Source organism: Pelodiscus sinensis, chromosome 30 (assembly GCF_052426305.1).
Source record: "Pelodiscus sinensis isolate ZL-2025 chromosome 30, ASM5242630v1, whole genome shotgun sequence".
Lineage (NCBI taxonomy): Eukaryota > Metazoa > Chordata > Testudines > Trionychidae > Pelodiscus > Pelodiscus sinensis.
Window position 1 is genome coordinate 4,803,174 of NC_143081.1, and position 22,281 is coordinate 4,825,454.

At 47.7% G+C, this 22,281-nt stretch overlaps 1 long non-coding RNA gene across 1 annotated transcript in view; it reads left to right on the forward strand.

Moving 5' to 3' along the window:
• The window catches only part of LOC142821180 (uncharacterized), a 31,964-nt gene that overhangs the window by 418 nt on the left and 9,265 nt on the right, over positions 1-22,281 (forward strand). The window lies entirely within an intron of this gene.

Consider the following 22,281-nt stretch of genomic DNA (forward strand, 5'->3'; position numbering starts at 1 on the left):
TTGCTCTCCTCTCTCTGGCCCGACTGTAGGTTGTGTTCATGGTGCAAAAGGTGGTGACTGACACACAGAGGACCACCGCACGCTTGTTCCAGTTGTTCATGTGCTGGGCTGGCCACCGCGGTGGCTTGACTTTGAATAAGGCTGGGTTGTTTGGAAGAGTTTAGACGGGCCAGGAAAACATCTGTCGGGGTAGGTTGGGCCTCTTTCTGCAATGTATGAATAGATATCTGAGGGTCTTAGAGGACAGCCCTTACAGGGTAGAGATGTCTGTCCCCACAAATACCTGTCTGTCTTTCATTACCGCAATCTCGTTCATCCTCCCCCAGATCTCTGTCTCTCTCTATGCCCTCTTCTCCCTTGGTGGCTTGAGGAATAAGGAATTACTCCACCTGAGTAAAACTGCCCTAAATAAGTAGAATAAACCCCGCCCTGGACCCCTTCCCCCATCAGACCCTGTTTCGTTAACTTCACAACGGGACAGTCCATGTGTCTCCCCGCTCCGTAGCCAACTCTGGCATGGCTTAAGTGGGAATGGTCATAAGATCCCCATGGGAAACTGCAGCCTTAATTGCTGATTGCAACCATAACGTTGCTGAATGTCTCCGGGGGGGGTTGCCGTGTTAGTCTGTTTCAGCAAAAACAATGCGGAGCCCTGCAACATCCGTTTACATCTCATAATGTGGGTTCCAGCCCATGAAAGGCTACACCCCACTATGGGTGTGTCTAGACTACATGCCTCCTTCGACGGAGGCATGTAGATTAGCCAGATCGGAAGAGGGAAATGAAGCCGCGATTAAAATAATCGCGGCTTCATTTAAATTTAAATGGCTGCCCTGATCTGCCGATCAGCTGTTTGTCGGCAGATCGGGGGAGTCTGGACGCGATGCCCCGACAAAGAAGCCTTTCTTCATCGACACTGGTAAGCTCGGAGGTTGTGAAGAGAAAGTCTTTAACAGAGGTCAAGAAAGAACTAGATACATTTGTGGAGGTTAGGTCCATCAATACCTGTTAGCCAGGAAGGGTAGGAATGATTCCCTAGCCTCTGACAGAGGTTGGGAATGAGTGACGGGAGAGGGATCACTGTAAGATTCCCTGCTCTGTTCATTCCCTCTTGGGGCACCTGGCATTGGCCACTGTTGGCAGACAGGACACTGGGCTAGATGGATCTTTGGTCTGTCCCAGTCTGGCTGTTGTTATGTTCTTAATTTAGGGGGAGCTGGGTATTCAAATTTCCTAGACAGCTTTGAAAATGCTATGGCTTTATTTTTGATTGCAAGGATGATGTAAGGACCTGTGCCTATATTTTTATCATTATTATTTAACTGATCTTGAAGGCGGATCAGTGTGTGATCCAGAGCAGTGGCCCTGTAGCCAGGGGCCAGTATTGGAAGAGCTGGGCTTCTGGGACATTTCCAAAACACACAGAAGAGCCTCAGTCCCTTGGCAAGAACCAGCGGGGCTCTGGTCCAAATGTCAATGGCAACCCAATTGGGCGAAGGTACCCCGGCCCCAACGGGTATTTGAATGGTTGTAAATCACTGTGCCCCCGTAGTTCCCACAATGAAACAGAGCCAGACAAGAACAGCTGCTTCAGTGTCGCACCGGAGATCCGTGTACAGGAGGCGGGGGGAGATTGAGAATGTGGAGAAAGGGACAGAGGCAGCTTTGAATGTTTCACTCTGCTATTGGCGTTTCAAGGATTTGAAGTATTGTAAAGAAAATTCGAAGGGGGAAACTTGGCACACAGGTAGAAGGGGAGTATGGGGATGGGAGTGTGGATAGACAGAGGGGTGAGTAAGGGGATGGATGGATGGATGGATGGATGGATGGGCAGGCAGGCAGGCAGGCAGGTTCATTGATGGATGGATGGATGGAAGGGCAGATGTGGGGCATGGGTGTTTGGGGAGGGATGGTGGATAGACAGAGGGATAGACAGAGGGATGACTATGAGGAGGGATGGAGGGATGGATAGTCAGAGGGATATTTATGGGGATAGATGGATGGATGGATGGACAGGTGTGGGGGATGGGTGTTTGGGGAGGGAGGGAGCTAGACACAGAGGGGTGTGTATTGGGATGGATGGATGGATGGATGGATGGATGGATGGATGGATGGATGTGGGACATGGGTGTTTGGGTAAGGATGTACAGACAGAGGGGTGACTATTGGGAGGTAGGGAGGGATAGACAGAGGGGTGTGTATGGGATGGATGGATGGACGGATGGATGGATGGTGGATCGATGTTGGACATGCGTGTTTGGGTAAGGATGTACAGACAGAGGGGTGACTATTGGGAGGTAGGGAGGGATAGACAGAGGGGTCTGTATGGGATGGATGGTGGATGGATGTGCGGCATGGGTGCTTGGAGAAGGATGGATGGATATACAGAGGGGTGTTTATGGGGGATGGATGGATGGACAGATGGATGGATGGATGGATGGATGTGGGGCATGGATGCTTAGAGAAGGATGGATGGATATACAGAGGAGTGTCTATGGGGATGGATGGATGGATGGATGGATGGATGGATGGATGGACAAGTGTGGGGAAGGAGTGTTTGGGGAGAGATGGCTAGACAGACAGAGGGTGGCTATAGGGAGGGAAGGAGGGACAGATGGGGGTGGCAATGGGGAGGGAGGGATGGAGAGATAACGCAGGGGCTGCCATGTACAACTTGACTGCAATGTGGTGAATGACCAAACATAAAGTGCTTGTGTTATTAAACGTCACCTAAACCCTCCCCCTGGATTCCAGCAGAGCACTCAGCACTGAGCTCACTCACCTGTTGCTTTTGCTCAGGACTTTATTCTTTCAGTTTCTGGTAGCAACCTTCTTCTCTTCACCCTTTCATGGCTCCCTCTTCCTGCAGATGCAGCTGGGCTGTAGGGCTACAGCTCCTGCAGGTTGGGGGTGAAGCTAAACCAAGAAAAAGGACCATGAGATTTTGTAACAGCCGTAGTCACTGTGGGTCCCAGTTCCACAGTGTTACACACCCATACACAAACCTGTGTGGGAAAAAATTGGAAACTACTGCGAGACGGCTAGAGTTGGTGAGTCGACAAACTCACCGGGAAAATAGGTGAGAGGGTAACAGTTAAATGTTCTTGGCCATGAGGATCATTCTGGAATGGATAGGCGAGAAAAAGCAAGATGTGGTAGTGGATGGGCGAATACACAGATGAATAGAAGGATGAATAGATAGATGGGTGAGTATGGGGATGGATGGGCAGATGGATGGATGGATGGATGGGTGTGGCGAGAGATGGACAGATAGACAGAGGTGTGAGTATGGGGAGGGAGGGATGGATAGACCAAGGGATGTGGATGTGGATGTGGATGGATGGATGGAGGAAGGGAAGAGGGAAGGAGGGATGATTGGACAGATGGACCGAAGTGTCTGCATGCAGAGGGCTTGATGGACAGACAGAGAGATCTATATGGGGATGAATGGACAGATGGAGGGATATGTATGGGGATGGATAGATGGACGGATGGACTGAGGTATTTGTATGCAGAGGGCTAGATGGACGAACAGAGGGAATGTTCATGGGGATGGATGGACAGACAGAGAGATGTGTATGCAGATGGATGGACAGACAGCGGGATGTGCATGGGGATGGATGGTCAGATAATGCAGGTTCTGCCAGGTACAACTTGATTACAGTATAACGATGAAATACAAAGCGCTGGTGCCATTTCCCCACATCCAAACCCTCCCGTGAATTCTACCAGAGATCTCAGCCCAGAGCTCACATACCGGTCGCTTTTGCTCCAAGTGCTGTTCTGTCAGTATCTGGTCGCAATTTTATCACCTTCCTCCTTCAACAGCTCTGTCTTCCCCAAGGCAAACTCGGTCTGTCGGGATCCATCTCCACCCATCCGGGTGAGAGGTTTGATAAAGAATAAGGAAATTTTGTAATGGCCTTAGTCATCGTGGTACCCAGGGTTCCCACAGTGTTAGATGCCGATACCAAAACCTCTTCTTGGGTTACTGGGGGCTTCTGGGAGGCAGCTGGAGTGGGCAGTGTGAGTGGAGAGCAGAAGCTCATGAAGAAAATGGATGTGAGGGTAACACTGTGTATCATCCCTGAAAGGAGAGAAATAAAGAGAGAGAAGGGGTGGTGGATGGGGACAGAGATGGGTTTGTATGGGGGTGGACTGACAGATGTTTATGAGGACAGATAAACAGAACTACATTGAGGATGGATGCCTAGATAGATAAGGACAAACTTTAAAAACAACAAATGGTTGGGTAGCACTTTAAAGACTATCAAAATATGTAGATGGGATCATACAGCCCACTTCTTCAGATGTTCTCCAGGGGAGTGGATAGGTCAGTGGCAGGAGGGGTATGAAAAGAAGATACATAAATTGCAGTTTGTGGGGTACAATACCTACAATTGTGGCTTTATCTATATCTGGAAGCAAATGGATAGGTGGGTGCACTGGGATGACTGGAGAGATGGACATAAGGACATAGATGAGTGAAGATGGGCAGGTGTGTAGAGGGAGAGGTGGACAATATAATCGATTTATTGGACGATCCAGTGACCAGGTAAAGAAGCGTTTTTGCCACGGGGGATAGATGGGCACACGGAAGGGTTTGTGTGTGTAGAGAGAGGAATGAACAGACAGAGGGAAGTGTATGGGGACTGACAGATAGACAGAGTGGTGATTATGAGGGTGGATGGATTGGGGATGGATGGATGGGCAGACTGATGGAGAGAGGGAGGGATGGAGGAACGGACAGATGGAAGGATGGATGAACAGATGGTTGGATTGGCAGATGGATGGATTAAAATATCCACAACTTGGGTTATATCTTTCGAGAAAGTTCTCTAAGGGCATGTCTACACTTGCAGCCTAATTCGAAATAGGGCTGCAAATGTAGGCATTTGAAATTGCAAATCAAGCCCAGGATTTAAATATCCCGTGCTTGATTTGCATGTCCCTGGCCGGGCGCCATTTTTTGAAATTGACAAGCCCGAACTAACTGCCCACGTCTACACTCAGCAGTGAAACGGGAGTTCGAAATAAAGCCCTATTTCAAAATACCTGTTATTCCTCCTGCAATGAGGTTTAACAGGTATTTTGAAATAGGGCTTTATTTCGAACTCCCGTTTCACTGCCGCGGGTAGACGCGGGCAGTGATTCCGGGCTTGTCAATTTCAAAAAATGGCTCCCGGTCAGGAACATGCAAATCATGTGTGGGATAGTTAAATCCTGAGCTTGATTTGCAATTTCAAATGCCTACATTTGCAGCCCTATCTCGAATTAGGCTGCAAGTGTAGACATACCCAATGTGTTCTCCATAGTTATCTTCTGTTGGAACTGTTCTTGGAAGACAGGCTTGAGTTAATCCGAGGAATGGAGCATACCATCACCCGAATAATCACTCTTGAGTCTACTTGTATCTGTATAGCTATCATGTGTTTTTATATGATCTCCCTCCACCCCTAGCACCGTATTTGACTATTCCCCACTCACACTACCCCAGTGAGGCAGGGTTGTGAATTATTCCCATTTTATAGGCTGGGAACTTTATCACTGAGAGATCAAATGACATGTCTGAGGTCACCCTGGGTATTTGTGGAGAAGCAGGAGAAGGAATTCTGGTCTCCCGAGGCCCAGTCCTACACCCTCATCCCTGGGCTATCCTTTCTCTCCAGAGGAGGTGAAAAATATTTCAGGGTGTCCTGAAATTGCATGGGACTGGGGAAGGAAGAAGGTAGATGGCTGGGTAGGAACAGGAGAACCAGACAAAGAGAAATCGTGAGGAGGACTCTCTCAGAATAAGTCACAATGGAGGTTTTGGCTATGGAATTAATTAGTGTGGGAGCTCCAGCCACAGTGATACAACCCTGCACCAAAACTCATCAGTTCCTTGGAGACGCCTGGTCAAGTTGTCCTAAGAGACGTGGCTCTTGAATATTTTGCTTGAGTCTGTATTGGGTGGGGGCAGATTGGGCCTGGTTCTTCTTGATTTTACCCAAAATTCATGCTCTTTCTGAAGAGATTAACTCTAAAGTGACTAGGATATGAAGACGGCCCCAAATTATTCTACTGGTTGGGATCTCTTGATGATTTTCTGTTCTGTGTATTCCTTCTCGGGCACCTTCCAGGGGCCACTGTGAGAAAACAGGACTGTGGGCTAGATGAACCTTTGGTCCGACCCAGTATGGCCGTTCTTATGTTCTTACTAGTCTGGGACTTGGGTAGAAGCCTTGTCCAACTCTTCCACTCATCTTCCATGTGATATTGTGCAAATTGCTTTCCTTCTCTTTCCCCTCCCACCTCTTGTCTCTCTCCTCTCATTAAACGTTCATCACGTCAGTATAGGGACTATGACTTGCCGTGTGTCTATACAACATCTCAAGAGCTTGCCGTGTGTCTATACAACCACATCAAGAGCTTATGTGCCCCCTCATCAGCATGGGTCATCTCTGCCTACCACCATACAGCTCCCTTGGGTGATACAAATGTTGATGCTTCAGAGGGGGAATTGAGTGAGTCTGTAACTGGAAAGACTTAAACAATAAATAGTCTTAGATACTAACACAGCATATTGATGGTATCATGAGCTTTCATGGGCACAAACCAGATTCATTAAGTTCAGTGCTAGCTTATGCCCTTCGAAGACCCATGTCTTCACTCTGCAGAAGATTGATGCTGCTGTGTTCAATCTTCCAGAGTTTGATTTAGTGGGTCTAGTTAAGACCCGCTAAATCAAATTCAGAGGGAATCTCTGCCACTGTCCAATATGGCTGCTCTTGCTCCCATCAGCCTCCCACTGTGAGAGCTTGGCTTAAGGTAACCCAACTCCAGCTACATATTCTATATGTCCAGAATTGCATACCTTCAGCTGAGCTGCCAAGTCTAGTGTAGACCTGCCCTTAGAATCCAATGCTTTTCCTGGGTCAAAATTTTCCTTTGAGGGAGCTGGCAGTCTTCAGAAAAGTTTGAATAGGTCTGTGTTTTTTGCAGAATAACCCACACAAGTTTTTGATAGTGTATATTTCATTGTGGTCTCACCACTACACGTCCACTAATATATGATAATGCAGTAACCTCCACACACTGATTCGTGCCTATACCAAAACGTCCGGTGAATTGTAACGTTCACCCTGGCTAATGAACACAAGAACAATTAGCATACTAAATGGCTCAACACTCAAGAAACATAAATTAATTTATTTAAAAAAAAAGATTTTCCGGGATCTTTTGGCACCCACATGTGTAAAAAGGTGGCCAGTCAAAGTAATGAAAGGATCTAAGATGGATAGGCACCTAATTTTAACCTCAAGAAGGCTACATCTAGACAGTGGAGCTTTTTCAGGATATAGAAGTATCTCGCTATAACTATTCTGCATCTTTGAATGCATCCGTTATTTCGAAATATATTTTGAAATAATGGATGCGCTATTCCAGCTACCCACGAAAGTAAAGGGACTTGGAATAGTGCTTTATTTTGAAATTTGCCCTGTATAGACAGCTATTTAGAAATTACGCAACTTGCATCACTTATTTCGAGGTGAGGGTGCAGTGTATACACACCCTAAATGTCCCTTGCTTCTCGTTTTCCGGAACTGTTTGCCTCCTTGCTTTTTCTTTCTATGTTTTCCAGGGATCCACTTCCATTTTATTTGACAAGAGCATTTCAGAAGATGTATTTTTCATGCCAAGGAGGAAGTCCTACGTATTTTTAAAAAATGTAGTCATTACTGATTGAAACAACAAGTCGTCCTGTGGCACCTTATAGACTAACAAATTTATTGGAGCATAGGCTTCCGTGGACTCAGACCCACTTCATCAGATGTAACATGCATCTGTCGAAGAGAGTCTTTGCCCACGAAAACGTATGCTCCAATCAATCTGTTGTCTATAAAGTGCCATCATTGTTTTTGCAGATTCAGACTAACACGGCTGCCCCTCTGGTACTTATTGACTTGATTCCAAAAGGCTATTTCTCTAGGTCTCACATAGGGGCAACCTCATGGAGGTTTTTGATGAGGTGTTTGTCATGGTGATAACCCCAGCTACTGCCTACCACAGTGATGCACGTCAATACCAAATCTTCTTTACTGCTGGTATGTCGGACGTGGTCCCATCTAAAGGAAGTTGAACATCCAGCTTATTTCTGTAGGTGGGCGGGGAAGCACTGGAATGGATTCCCTAGGCAGTGGGTGGAATCTTCATCCTTAGAAGCTTTGAAATCCTGGCTTGACCAAGCCCTGGCTGGGATGGTTGAGTTGGGGTTGATCCTGCTTTGGGCAGGGGGTTGGACTTGATGACTCCTGAGGTCTCTGCCAGCCCTGGGATTCTAGAATTCCTTGGGCAACTTTCCAACTCTCGTTCTCCAGTTCCCGGGGTGAAAAGAACGTGTCTTTTTTTTATTAATCCAATACCAATACGTCCACGGTTTTTGTTCAGGGGCATATCACAGTGTAGCTCCCGCTATAGTAGTAGTCACGGTGATACACGGCCGTGCAAAATCTTCCTCATCTCTTCCGAGAACAGCCATCAGATGCTGACTCAGATAACTCCCCCCTCCAGCCCTGAAAACGGGTATAATGGGCAAGCACCCAATGCCAGAAAAGGTCAGACAAAGGGTCCATCTACTCCTGCGATTATTTTGTATTATTATTATTATTATTTTGGCTGGGCCTCCTTTAAAATAGAACTGGAAGGGACTGCGTGATGTCATCGAATCCAGTCCCCTGCCCTCATGGCAGGACCAAGCACCGTCTAGTTCATCCCTGAGAGGTGACTATCAATCCGGCTCTAAATATCTCCATTGTTGGAGATTCCACCACCTCCCTACGCAGACTAACACGGCTACCCCTCTGATACTGATTGACGTGATTCCAAAATGCCATTTCTCTAGGTCTCACGTAGTGGAGACCACATGGAGGTTTTTGATGTGGTGTTTGTCATGGTGATCACTCCAGCCACTGCCTACCACAGTGATGCACGTCAATACCAAATCTTCTTTGCCACTGGTATGTCGGAGGTGGTTCCATCTAGAGGAAGTTCCACATCCAGATTGTTTCCCTAGGCGGGTGGGGAAGCACTGGGATGAGTTCCCTAAGGAATGGGTGGAATCTCCATCCTTAGAGGCTTTGAAATCCTGGCTTGACAGAGCCCTGGCTGGGATGATTGAGTTGGGATTGGTCCTGCTTTGGACTTGATCACTCCTGAGGTCTATCCCAGCCTTAGGATTCTAGGATTCCTTGGGCAGCTTTCCAACTCTTGCTCTCCAGTTCCAGGGTGAAAATCACGTGTCTTTTTTTTTTTTAATCCAATACCAGTACGTCAGCGGTTTTTGTTCGGAGGCATATCACAGTGTAGCTCCAAGTACTACCAGTATAGTCACGGTGATACATGGCCATGCAAAATCTTCTTTGTCCCTCCCGAGAACAGCCATCAGATGCTGACTCAGAAAACTCGCCCTTCCAGCCCTGAAAACGGGTATAATAGGTAGGCGATAAAGTGCCAGAAAAGGTCAGATACATGGTCCATCTACTCCTGCGGTTCTGTTTTTTAATTATTATTATAATTTTTTTGGCTGGGCCTCTTTTAGAATATTTTAACCTGTAAAACACCTCCTTAAAGTGACTCCCCTCCCCTATATCATGCTACCCTCACTTCTGTGCTGCTGCTGTCAGCAGCGCTGCTTTTAGAGCTGGGTGCCGGGCCAGCAGCCACCATGCTCGCAACCCTCTCAAAAGCTGTGTGACCACCACCACCCATAGGAGGCGGGTATAATAGGCCAGGGGAGGCTCTGTTGCAGTCTCTGGAGGCCCCCTTGAGAGGTTTGGAGTTTGCTTTAGTATGCCCCAGGCAGGTCCCTGGGAGGCAGGTTCTGTAAAGATCTCCCAGTCCCCCAGGGTTGCAAATGTCACCTCCTCGGCCCCACCACCACCACCCACAACCTGCATGGGGCATAACAAGAGCATGAAGAAGGGATGCTTTTCCCTGGAATGTCTGGGATAGGGGGAGGTAAGTAAGTGGCTGGCGCAATGCTCCTTGGGGCAAGTGAGGGGTGGGTGGCACGGGGCTTCGGCCATATCTAGACTGCTCCAGCCAACGGGTAGAAACATGGGGCTTCTCCCCGTGGGGATCAGAGGGGGCTTTGTGGCTCCAGCCATGAGCGGGACTGCTGGGAGCTAGACCCCTTTTAGGTTGGGACCCCCAGTTAGAGAAACTCTGATCTAATACGAACACCTGCCCTGAGGCCCATCCCAGACAACGCAGAGGAAAGCGTAAGACCTGCCCCCTACTGGGCAGTGTGAGAGAACCTTGACACGGGCTTGGATCTGGTAGACGTTTGCTCATGCCCTGATGGAGAAGCATTTAGGTCCTCTTCAAAATTCTCCCCCTCCGCCGCCACGCTTGCTGTTGTCATTCCGGGTGCGCTCGCCATTGCAAACCTTCTCTGGTCGGCTCCCAATGGGCGCTTGTCCTCGTGGATACTCTGTGGCAACATCTGCCACCGCTCAAAGGGATAGAATCATAGAATCGTAGAATCCTAGAACTGGAAGGGGCTTCAAGAGGCATCGAGTCCAGTGCCCTGCCCTCACGGCAGCACCAAGCACCATCTAGATCATCCCTGACAGGTGTCTGTCTAGGCGGCTCTAAATATCTCCATTGATGGAGATTCCACCACTTCCCTAGGCAATTTATTCCAGGGTTTAACCACCCTGAGAGTTACAAATGAGGCACCTGATTTCATCTGGGACTTTTCAGCTTGGAAAAGAGGAGACTAAGGGGGGATACAATAGAGGTCTATAAAATCATGAGTGGTGTGGAGAAAGTGAATAAGGAAAAGTTCTTTACTTGTTCCCATAATATAAGAACTAGGGGCCACCAAATGAAATTAATGGGCAGCTGGTTTAAAACAAATAAAAGGAAGTTCTTCTTCACACAGCGCACAGTCAAACTGTGGAACTCCTTGCCGGAGGAGGTTCTGAAGGCTAGAATGATAACACAGTTTAAATGAGAACTAGATAAATTCATAGTGGTTAAGTCCATCAATGGCTATTATCCAGGATTGCTAAATAAAGGTGTCCCTAGTCTCTGTTTGTCAGAGGGTGGAGATGGATGGCAGGGGAGAGATGGCTTGATCATTACCAGTTTGGGTCACTCCCTCTGGGGCACCTGGTATTGGCCACTGTCGGCAGACAGGCTACTGAGCTAGAAGGACCTTTGATCTGACCCAGTACGGCCATTCTTATCTTATGTTCTTATAAGCTTTCGTGGGCAAAGTCCCACTTCGTCAGAGGCATCTGAAGAAGTAGGCCTTTGCCCACGAAAGCTTATGCTCCAATCAATCTGTTCGTCTATAAGGTGCCACAGGACTTCTCGTTGTTTTTGCAGGTTCAGACTAACACGGCTACCCCTTTGATACTGATTGGCGTGATTCCAAAATGCCATTTCTCTAGGTCTCACATAGTAGAGACCACATGGAGGTTTTTGATGTGGTGTTTATCATGGTGATCACTCCAGCTACCGCCTACCACAGTGATGCACGTCAATACCAAATCTTCTTTGCCACTGGTATATCGGAGGTGGTTCCATCTAGAGGAAGTTGCACATCCAGATTGTTTCCCTAGAGGGTAGGAGAAGCACTGGGATGGATTCCCTAGGGAATGGGTGAATTCTCCATCCTTAGATGCTTTGAAATTCCGGCTCGACAGAGCCCTGGCTGGGATGATTGAGTTGGGGTTGGTTCTGCTTTGGGCAGGGAGTTGGACTTGATGACTCCGGAGGTCTCTGCCAACCGTAGGATTCTAGGATTCCTTGGCCAACTTTCCAACTCTCGCTCTCCAGTTCCCAGGATGGAAAGCACCTCTCTTTTATTTTTTTTTATCCAATACCAATACGTCCACGGTTTTTGTTCGGGGGCATATCACAGTGTAGCCCGCACTACTATAAGTATAGTCACGGTGATACACGGCCGTGCAAAATCTTCTTCGTCCCTCCCGAGAACAGCCATCAGATGCTGACTCAGATAACGCGCCCTTCCAGCCCTGAAAACGGGTATAATAGGTAGGCGATAAAGCGCCAGAAAAGGTCAGACACATGGTCCATCTACTCCTGCGATTCTGTTTTTTAGTATTTTTTTTTTTTTTTGGCTGGGCCTCCTTTCAAATATTTTAACCTGTAAAACACCTCCTTAAAGTGACCATCTCCCCTAAACCATGCTACCCTCACTTCTGTGCTGCTGCTGGTGGTAGCGCTGCTTTTAGAGCTGGGTGCCTGGCCAGCGGCCACCATGCTTGCGACCCTCCCAAAAGTTGTGTGACCACCAGTACCCATAGGAGGCGGGTATAATAGACCAGAGGAGGCTCTGTTGCAGTCTCTGGAGGCCCCCTTGCGAGGTTTGGTGTTTGCTTTATTATGCCCCAGGCAGGTTTCTGGGAGGCAGGTTCTGGAAAGATCTCCCAGTCCCCCAGGGTTGCAAATGTCACCTCCTCAGCCCCACCACCACCACCCACAACCTGCATGGGGCGTAACAAGAGCATGAAGAAGGGATGCTTTTCCCTGGAATGTCTGGGATAGGGGGAGGTAAGTAAGTGGCTGGCGCAATGCTCCTTGGGGCAAGTGAGGGGTGGGTGGCATGGGGCTTCGGCCATATCTAGACTGCTCCAGCCAACGGGTAGAAACATGGGGCTTCTCCCGGTGGGGATCAGAGGGGGCTTTGTGGCTCCAGCCATGAGCGGGACTGCTGGGAGCTAGACCCCTTTTAGGTTGGGACCCCCAGTTAGAGAAACTCTGATCTAATACGAACACCTGCCCTGAGGCCCATCCCAGACAACGCAGAGGAAAGTGTAAGACCTGCCCCCTAGTGGGCAGTGTGAGAGAACCTTGACACGGGCTTGGATCTGGTAGACGTTTGCTCATGCCCTGATGGAGAAGCGTTTCGGTCCTCTTCAAAATTCTCCCCCTCCGCCGCCACGCTTGCTGTTGTCATTCCGGGTGCGCTCGCCATTGCAAACCTTCTCTGGTTGGCTCCCAATGTCCTCGTGGATACTCTGTGGCAACATCTGCCACAATTCCAAGGTGTGGAAACACAGAACCATAGAACACTAGAACTGGAAGGGACTGCGTGATGTCATCGAGTCCAGTCCCCTGCCCTCACGGCAGGACCAAGCACCGTCTAGATCATCTCTGACAAGTGACTATCTATCCGGCTCCAAATATCTCCATTGATGGAGATTCCACCACCTCCCTAGGCAATTTATTCCAGGGTTTAACCACCCTGAGAGTTACAAATGAGGCACCTGATTTCATCTGGGACTTTTCAGCTTGGAAAAGAGGAGACTAAGGGGGGATACAATAGAGGTCTATAAAATCATGAGTGGTGTGGAGAAAGTGAAGAAGGAAAAGTTCTTTACTTGTTCCCATAATATAAGAACTAGGAGCCACCAAATGAAATTAATGGGCAGCTGGTTTAAAACAAATAAAAGGAAGTTCTTCTTCACACAGCGCACAGTCAATCTGTGGAACTCCTTGCCTGAGGAGGTTCTGAAGGCCAGGACTATAACAGGGTTTAAAAGAGAACTAGATAAATTCATGGAGGTTAAGTCCATCAATGGCTATTAGCCAGGATGGATAAGGAATGGTGTTCCTAGCCTCTCTTTATCATAGGGTGGAGATGGATGGCAGGAAAGAGATCAATTGATCATTACCTATTCGATTCAAACTCCCTCTGGGAGACCTGGTGTTGGCTGCTGTCGGCAGACAGGCTACTGAGCTATGGACCTTTGATCTGACCCAGTACGGCCATTCTTATGTTATGTTCTCATAAGCTTTCGTGGGCAAAGTCCCACTTCGTCAGAGGCATCTGAAGAAGTGGGTCTTTGCCCACGGAAGCCTGTGCTCCAATCAATCTGTTCGTCTATAAGGTGCCACAGGACTTCTCGTTGTTTTTGCAGGTTCAGGCTAACACGGCGACCCCTCTGATACTGATTGACGTGATTCCAAAATGCCATTTCTCTAGGTCTCACATAGTAGAGACCACATGGAGGTTTTTGATGTGGTGTTTGTCATGGTGATCACTCCAGCTACCGCCTACCACCGTGATGCACGTCAATACCAAATCTTCTTTGCCACTGGTATGTCGGAGGTGGTTCCATCTAGAGGAAGTTGCATATCCAGATTGTTTCCCTAGAGGGTAGGGGAAGCTCTGGGATGGATTCCCTAGGGAATGGGTGAATTCTCCATCCTTAGATGCTTTGAAATTCCGGCTCGACAGAGCCCTGGCTGGGATGAATGAGTTGGGGTTGGTTCTGCTTTGGGCAGGGAGTTGGACTTGATGACTCCTGAGGTCTCTGCCAACCGTAGGATTCTAGGATTCCTTGGCCAACTTTCCAACTCTCGCTCTCCAGTTCCCAGGATGGAAAGCACCTCTCTTTTATTTTTTTTATCCAATACCAATACGTCCACGGTTTTTGTTCGGGGGCATATCACAGTGTAGCTCCCGCTAGCATAGTAGTCACAGTGATACACGGCCGTGCAAAATCTTCTCATCTCTTCTGAGAACAGCCATCAGATGCTGACTCAGATAACTCACCCCTCCAGCCCTGAAAACGGGTATAATAGGGAGGCAATGCAATGCCAGAAAAGGTCAGACCAATGGTCCATCTACTCCTGCAATTATTATTATTATTATTTTGGCTGGGCCTCCTTAAAATATTTTAACCTGTAAGACACCCCCTCAAAGTGACACCTCCTCCCCTATACCCTGCTACCCTCACTTCTGTGCTGCTGTTGGTGGTAGCGCTGCTTTTAGAAATGGGTGCCGGGCCAGCAGCCACCACGCTCGCGACCCTCCCAAAAGTTGTGTGATCACCACCACCCATAGAAGGCAAGTATAATAGGCCAGGGGAGGCTCTCTTGCCGTCTCTGGAGGCCCCCTTGTGAGGTTTGGTGTTTGCTTTATTATGCCCCAGGCAGGTCCCTGGGAGGCAGGTTCTGTAAAGATCTCCCAGTGCCCCAGGGTAGCAAATGTCACCTCCTCAGCCCCACCACCACCACCCAGAACCTGCATAGGGCATAACAAGAGCGTGGGGAAGGGACGCTTTTCCCTGGGGTGGCTGGAATCGGGGGTGGCAAGGCTGTGGCTGGCCCAAGGCTTCGCATGTGTCTTCGGTCATCTCTAGGCTGCCCCAGCCAAGGGGTAGAAACATGGGGCTTCTCCCAGTGGGGATCAGAGGGGTCTTTGTGGCTCCACTCATGAGTGGGGCTGCTGGGAACTAGACCCCTTTTACATTGGGACCCCCTGTTGGTCTGACCCAGTATGTCCGTTCCTATGTGCTTATCTGTTTTAGAATTGGTAGATTTCAGCAGGACTTGCAAACCCTATTGCGTGTGCATCCAGACAAGTGCTTTGTCTGCCTTTTCTCTAGCGTGCGTCGGTCTGTAACCCTCGGCCGTCCATTATGAATTGTCTTCTCTCAGCTATGGACCAGCACAAGTTTTTCTAGGAAGCTTGTGCTTCTAAGTCATGTGGGAACTGTGGCAAGTCATACTCCTAATCTCCTTTCAACGGGGATTATCAGAACAAAGTCTAAGGTATTTAGGCGCCCATTTCCAATGGGAGTTGAGCACCTTGCTCCTTTAGGAACTGAAAATCCCAGTCTATTTTTTCTTCCTCTCATAACGATTTTTAGAAAATTGCGGATAGATTTAGTTGCATCAAAATGTGTCTGAAAATGGATAACACGTGTGTGGTTTCCCTCATCCTTTTGCTATCGGCAAAGACTAGATCTCAGCAACCTAGCGGTCACAGGTGTGATCTAGAATTCTTGTTGAGTTCAGCTCTCTGGGTTGGTGTTTTCGAAGGCGCATGAGAGTATTTTCTCACTGAAATGCGTAATCCTAGCTTCCAGGTAGGTTTTCAGCTCCCAAATATGATGAAGATTATCTTATGTCTTCTCTGGAAACCAGATAGCCCTATATTGATAAGCTGGGCACCTTATCAATTGATAAGCCCTACATTGGTTTCATGTCACGTTTGTATTGTCTCCTTTATAGTCGTGTGGTTTTTGACATGGAGAACATCACTGTGGTAGCTACCGTAGTAGTTACACAGTGATACGCTCCCGTACAAAATCCGCTCTGACTTAGAGTCTTCCACGCTGGTCTTAGCGGCTTAGGCAAGTGTTCCAGACAGGTAGAAACTCTTAACAGCTTCTCTGAAGTATTCCCCCCTCCTTATTTTGGGTTGTTAATGATGAAGTTGAGGGTGAAAAATATTAGCCTTAGGGAGCAACCAAATCATTCTGGGATCTTTCTATACTTTCAGGAAAGATCTCCCAAAGAAAACCCGCTGGGCCAATCTAAAAGCTAAAGGTTTACTAAAAGAAAGAACTAGAAGTTTGAGAGTCGAATTGTTAAAGAAATCACATTACAAGCGCCAGTCACAAAGATCTTGAGGCAGGTTCTCAGAGATGGAACAAGTAGCCAGCTTCAATGTCTCTGGAGTACATCCTATGTCAGGATGGGTCATCAGTCCTTCCTGGTCCTTTGTTCATAGCTGAGATGCTTCTGAAGTGAAGGGTAAAGACAAGGATGGAGGAACCTCTAGGGCCCCTTTTATACTTGTGCCTACATGGAAGGAATCCCATTGTCCTCCTGGGTGGAGGTACCTCCCAAAACTGAGTTAGTCACAGAAGCAAGACACCAGTCCGTGTCCTTTTTCGGCAAGCAGCCATGGGATACCTTTAGGTGTTTATTGGCATCACTTAATGGCCCATGGTCCATGCAGCACCATTGGTCACTGAGTCACTGCCCCTCATGGTAGGTGGGTGATGTCTACTGCCATCTCCCAGACACGAACATTTAAAACACGAGTCCAGAGACAATTCTCATAACTCCACACTCAAAAATGACACGGGTGCATGGAGAGGAAGAACAATCAGCAAAGCGTACGCTTTCCATAGACACCTCACACGGCCCACTTTGCACAGAACTTGGGGCAAACCCACCAAAGTTGGACGCAGCTTTGTCCTTCGTGTTCATGTTAAAATCCACGAACGTCACATGTTATGTCACTGCAGTAGCTACGACTCCCAGTGCAGTGATGGAATCACACAAGGTTCCTGCCCATTTCTTGGGGATCAACGTTGGGGTGATGGAAATGTCTCGAAATCTCTCCTGGTGCAAGAACATTCTTCAGGCTAGAGAAATTCCCGTGGTCAGTTCTGAGATTTGAGGAGAATTTTCTTGTAAGTCACTTAGGATCGGATCCTGGGCATTCTTTTGATTCAGGTCCTTAGAGCAGTGTTTCTCAACTTTTTTTTAAATAAAGTACTCCTTCTAAAAAAATTATAGGTATCCCCAGTACCTACAGTTTTCAGACACACAACAATTTTTTTCTACCATTGCAACACATTGCAACAACTTAATCGTAGCCAGGCGGGAGATGAAATTGTTGTGTGTAAAAAATACAAAGATAATAAAGCACTGCAAAACTTAAAACATTCAGTTCTCCCCAAATTTCAGTTGTGTTGATGTACACCCACCAGACGTCTCTCGAGTACCTCTGAGAGTACTCGTACCACTGGTTGAGAAACGCTGACTTAGACACACCATACCTTAGTTTCCCAGTCTGTAAAATGGGGTTTCAGCAAGGAGCTTTAGATACACATTTTAAATTGCAGCATGGGAAGGTTGGACATTAGGAAAAACTTCCCAACAGTCAGAGTGGTTCACTACTGGAATAAATTGCCTATAGAGATTGTGGAATCTCTGTCACTGGAGATATTTAAGAGCAGATTAGATAGACACCTGTCAGGGATGGTCTGGATGGTGCTTGGTCCTGCCGTGAGAGCAGAGGACTAGACTTGATGACCTCTGAAGGTCCCTTCCCATTCTAGTGTTCTGGGAGGCTGTGTCTACACTGGCATGAATTTCCAGAACTGCTTAAAACGGAATACTATTCCGTTTTCAGTTTTTCCGGAAAAGGAGCGTCTACATTGGCAGGCTGCTTTTCCGGAAAAGCGTCTGTGGCCAATGTAGACGCGCTTTTCCGGAAAAGAGCCCCGATCGCCATTTTCACGATCGGGGCTTTTTTCTGGAAAAGACTACTGGGCTATCTACACTGGCCCTTTTCCGGAACAGTGTTCTGGAATAAGGACTTATGCCCGAGCGGGAGCAACGTAGTTTTTCCGGAATAGCAGCTGATTTTGTACAGTAGAGCGTCATTGCTTTTCCGGAAATTCAAGGGCAAGTGTAGACAGCTCGCAGCTTATTCCAGAAAAGCGGCTGATTTTACGGAATAAGTGGCCCAGTGTAGACACAGCCAGAGTGTTCTCCCAATTCTCCCATTCTAGTGTTCTCCCAATTGTGATTGTGTGTCTATGTCTCCATAGAAAATCTATTTCTCCTCTGCACTGGGAAGCCCTCAGATCTGACAGTGAAGGGACCACATCAGTAAGGGCCAGGTACCAGATCCCTTTCACATAGTCTCTGCGGAGAGACGGAGGTTTTTGTTGAGGAGTGTCTCACTGTGGTAGCTACTCCCGTATATATAGCACAGTGATTCAGAGCTGTACCAAATCTCCTTGGTGTGGAATGGATCAAGGCTTTACCCCTTTAAGATCTATTTTTGGGGAGAAGACCTCCCTATAAAGACACCTCTGAGGAGAGAGACAGGAAGCGTTTTTCTTTTTCTCCATTAATTGGATGAAACTGTGGCTCTTCAAGTCTTGGAAGAAGTCACAGATTCATAGACTATCAGACCGGTGAGACTGTCCAGTCTGACCTCTTGCATAACACAGACCAGAGGACTTCCCTGAACTAGTTCCCATTTGCACTAAAGCAGATGTTTCCAGAGGGGAAAAAATCATGCTTGATTTTAAAATCAAGTCCGGGGATGGAACATCCACCACCACGCCGGGTAGATTGTGCCAACGTTGAATTGCCGTCTTGGTTAAAAGTTTGTACCTGGCTTCTTGTCCAAACTTCAGAGGGGTAGCCGTGTTTGTCTGAATCTGCGTAAACAACGAGAAGTCCTGTGGCACCTTATAGATTTATTGGAGCATAAGCTTTTGTGGGCAAAGACCCGCTTCGTCAGATGAAATGGGTCTTTGCCCACAGAAGCTTGTGCGCCAATAAATCTGCCAGTCTATAAGGTGCCACAGGACTTCTCGTTGTTAGTCCAAGCTTGTCTAGCTTCAGCTTCCAGCTATTCGATCTTGTCAGGCATCTGTTTTGTAGCTCTTTATATGACACTTATATTCACCGAGCTGGTACTTATAGATGGTGACCAAAGCATTGTTTCACCTTCTCTTTGGTCAGCAAAGCAAATTAAACTCCTTGATTCTTTCGCTGCACGGCATGTTTCCAGCGCCGGAGTGAATGGCTCTGTTAGGCTTCCCAGGTGTTGAGTGCAGGAACTTGTGTGTAAAGCAAATGGAGCCAAGTCAGGACCTTCTAGCTAGATGATTAGATCCACCAAGCTGCTGTTTCCAAGACTCTGTGAGGCACGGGCTAGAGAGCAAAGTTGGGGAAGTTTAAAGTTCTGGAGCCAGAATTAAATGCAGAGTTTCTAGGGTTTGGCTAGCAGTCCTTCCAGCACCATGCTACAGAGCGGTATGGTATCCACATATGCCTCCTGGGAGCAGGTGTGAAGGAAGATCTGTGAGCAGATTTCATAGACTCACAGAATCCTAGGGCTGGAAGAGACCTCAGGAGTCCCTGAGTCCAACTTCCTGCCGAAAGCTGGACCAACCCCAACTCAATCATCCCAGCCAAGCTGGGACTTCAAAACCTCTAGGGATGGAGATTCCACCATCTCCCTAGGGAACCCAACCCAGGGCTTCCCCACCCTCGTGGTGAAATAGTTTTTCCTAATATCCAACCTAGACCTCCCCCACTGCAACATAAGACCATTACTCCTTGTTCTGCCATCTGCCCCCACTGAGAACAGCCTCTCTCCAGCCTCTTTGGAACCCCCCTTCAGGGAGTTGAAGGCTGCTCTCAAATCCCCCTTCATTCTTCTCTTCGGAAGACTTTAGCTCAAATCCCTCACCCTCTCGGCATAGGTCATGTGCTCCAGCCCCGAAAGCATTTTGTCAAGTATCAGAGGGGTAGCCATGTTAGTCTGAATCTGCAAAAGCGGTGAGGAGTTTTGTGGCACGTTAGTTAGTCTATAAGGTGCCACAGGACTCCTCGCCGCTTTTGCAAATCATTTTGGTTGCCCTCCGCTGGACCCTTTCCAATTTGTCCACGTTCTTTCTGTAGTAGGGGGCCCAGAACTGGACACAATACTCCAGATGTGGCCTCACCAAAGCCAAATAAAGGGGAATAATGACATCTCTGGATCTGCTGGCAATGCTCCTCTTAATGCAACCTAGTATGCCATTAGCCTTCTTGGCTACAAGGGCGCCCTGTTGACTCATCTCCAGCTTCTCATCCATCATAATCCCCAGGTCTTTTTCTGCCATGTCATCTGACCGGGTTTTTGACAGGGGATATTTCACTGTGCGTACCCGCTACCCCAGTCGTCACTGTGGTACACAGCCGTACAAAATCCACCCATCTTGTGGGGCTGGACGTGATGTGATGGGAAAATGTCAAAGGCAGCTTCCTTGCCTCTTCATTGGAATGGGATCCAGATGAACTGGGTGGAAGTCATGACTCTGCTACACACCTCTTGCATGAGCGTATGTAAGTCACCTAGGACCTAACCTAGCTGGCTGAAATTAGTAGAAACTCTCCCCTTGTTATCAGTGGATTAAGTCCTTAATCCCTCAGGCCAGATGGGCAAAGCTTTGGAGCCACCTACTGGTGCAATGGCAATTTCGAGGACAAATAATCAAGTTGGGTGCCCAACTCCCATTGATTTAGGGTTAGTGCCTGATTCCCCTAGGTCTTCTCAAAAATCCTGGGGAGAGTGATCTTTCAGAAGACATCAGTGGCTCACACTTATGTATTCATTTTCTCACTCGGGGTCTGCCGTCGCTGTGATGCCTCAGTCTGTGAGAACTTTCCTTGTCTATTGTGTTTGTGTTGCTTCTAAGAGGATCTTGGTTTTTGTTAGGCAATTTCTCACAGTGGTAGCTCCCCCCACTAGCACCGTGCTATTCAGCCATACAAAATCCTTGGCCGTCCAATCGCAACGAATGTTAGTGGGACAAACTTCTTGGATCATGCCTTCTTTTGAGTCAGCTGTGTTTTTGATAGAGGACTTTTCACTGTAGTAGCCACAGTTTTGATTTCTTCATTCATCTACTTCCAAACGTCTTATAAGTCAGAGAGGTGAATGGCCAATATCTGCCAGCACAAATCATTTTCTTCTCTGTCAGATATTCATGGTGGTGAGCCTTACATTCTGCAAAGAAGGGCGGTTGAAACATGGAAATAGATAAAAACCCATGGAGAAGATTCATGAAGCTTTGAGATTTGGTCCTTAATCCACTTCTCCATCTGTAGAAAGGATGGTCCACTGCTTAGAACCCAAGCCAATGACTTTCAGAGATCCCACTTGAATACCTGTCCTGACAACTTCAGCAAAGTCGTTTAGGGCTAGACCTTTAAGATGATTTAGGCACCTAGTTGCTTTACACAGATGCTGCTTAGTCTCCATTCCTTGGGTTTCCAGATGTCTCGTGGGGGATAATGCGGATCAACCCATTAAAGAGTGTGAGATATGTAGGTATTATGGTTGTAGGTCCATGTAAGTGGTTTAAATACGTACATGAACGCATCTCTGTGTGAACAGGAGGCTCGTGGTTCTCTATGTCTTTCTGTCCCTGCTTCGTCGGCGTGCTGACAGTCTAAATCTATTCATGTTTGTCAGATGCGGACCCCCTGCTGGAGAGATTGCTTTCCATCATTGCCGCTAGACATGGGTTTTTGTTCAGGGTTTTGTCACTGTGGGGTACCCCAGTTATCACAGTGTCACAGAGCTGTACAAAAACCACCTCACCAGCGGCGGAACCATTCAACCAAGTCGATGCCTTTTCACATCGCTCTTCCACTGCGTTTAAAGAGTCGCATGTGGGAGAAGGGTAAATGAGTAATGTTCCCAAGAACAGATTGTTTTCCTAATGGCAGATCTTCCAAATGAGAAAAATATATTGCAGCAATTGGTGTTGATATTAGACCCAAGCAGGGAGGGCAAACAGAGAGAGGGAGAAAAAGAGAGAGATTCAGGCTACAGGAGATATGGATGGGGAAATGGACGTCTATGTAAAATTTTGATTAGAAAAACATCATTGAAAGTCCCACAAAAAATCCAGAGTTAGGGTGAAACGTAAAAGAACCCACAGA